At 32.3% G+C, this 1546-nt stretch overlaps 1 non-coding gene across 1 annotated transcript; it reads right to left on the bottom strand.

The window, feature by feature from the left end:
• Positions 1–945: 945 nt before the first annotated feature.
• Positions 946–1019, bottom strand: TRNAE-UUC (transfer RNA glutamic acid (anticodon UUC)). The gene has a single exon. It is a non-coding gene; the product is annotated as a tRNA-Glu (tRNA).
• Positions 1020–1546: the final 527 nt, after the last annotated feature.

Raw genomic sequence — 1546 nt, forward strand, 5'->3', positions numbered from 1 at the left:
GAGTGGGAATGTTTTGTTATCTGAAAGGTTTACTTGAAAGCTAACTCTTTGAAGGGTGTGGTGTTGCATGAGTACCTGACTTCAATTGTAATGCAAGCAAAGGCAGAGTTTTCAAAGTACTTCTTATTCAAGTCTCCTTATAGAACTGTCCTCGCTACTTGACTTAAAATTTCATTTGTAAGTTACCAATTTATTCAACAAGATTTTTGATTGAAATGTTTACTTACTCTAAAATCTTACAATTGATAGAGACATGACATGATATGTACTTGGAACCATTACATAAATGTGAAATATAAATGTGAAATATCTGTCTTATTAGGTACAATATTTTTAGTATGTTTGGACCTACTACATTAATTTATATTAATAAGCGTCCAATGGTGAGGGAGCTGATGAAATTGGTAATTTAATTGTCTTATAGTTCATTTAAACATACCCCTCCAGATTTTAATGAATTTGCTTTCAAGCTGATGACATATTTCTGTCGCCTTACCTTTTTTTTATATATATTTGTTAAAATAACCAAAAGTGTCTTAATGCCCTCATCTTCAACTTCTACCAGAACCCTTTATTTTTCTCTTTAAAGTTTGTCATCTTCAATTTGTTCAATCCCTATATCAATTATTTTTAATTTATTCAATCCATTGTTTTCAATCTCACCTTAAGCATATGAAATCCTTGATTTTTCTATGCAAAATTGCATCCTTGTCCATTTCTCTAAAATTACCATCTTATTCTTGAGGTTTGAAATTTGAAATAAATATAATTTTGAGATTGAAGGTGAAGGTAAAAGAATTTGGGTAGAAAAATTAAAAAGAAAAATATTAAGTCATTTTTCCTCGGTCTATTAGAATATACCAAGGTCAAGGGACATGTAAAACGTGGAGAATATGTTTGAATGACCTTGTTTTTTTTAAAAGAAACAAATAAAAAGGGAAAAGCTTCCATTGCCGGGATTTGAACCCGGGTCGCCTGGGTGAAAGCCAGGTATCCTAACCGGACTAGACGACAATGGATTTGTATTCATTGTTTAATTATTAATAAATATATAAAAAGAACAGACTTTTTTTAAAAAAATTAATCACATTTGCTTAGTGCTTACCCCTATTTCAAAATTTTAACTAGTCATTGGTCCATATTATATAAATGTATAAAATGCGTACTCACTTTCAAGCATTCATGTGTGGACAATATGGTTCTTAACACGATAAGTAGTCAATGCCCGTAGATTGTGAGTTTGATATCCAATATGACCATTAATTCTTCAAGGGTCAACCATGAGGGCATACTCTCACTTACTTAATGCATGTCATGTGTGGGACGTTGCACGTGACATGTGCCCTGAGACTAGTCCTTAGACAAAATCACGGTCTATGGATTGAGCAAAGTCCAAATACAGGCCTGGTCTCCTTTCTACAGGGATACCCGGTTATCAAAAGAAAAGTATGATTCTTAAAGACTAATATTTTCATTCCCCAAAAAAAAAAAAATTTTGAGAAATCACCGGAGTCCTTGAGCCAAAAAGGTAATAGAAACACGTTAG

The sequence above is a fragment of the Akebia trifoliata genome, chromosome 4 (genome assembly GCF_017979445.1).
Source record: "Akebia trifoliata isolate Shusen 1 chromosome 4, ASM1797944v1, whole genome shotgun sequence".
Lineage (NCBI taxonomy): Eukaryota > Viridiplantae > Streptophyta > Magnoliopsida > Ranunculales > Lardizabalaceae > Akebia > Akebia trifoliata.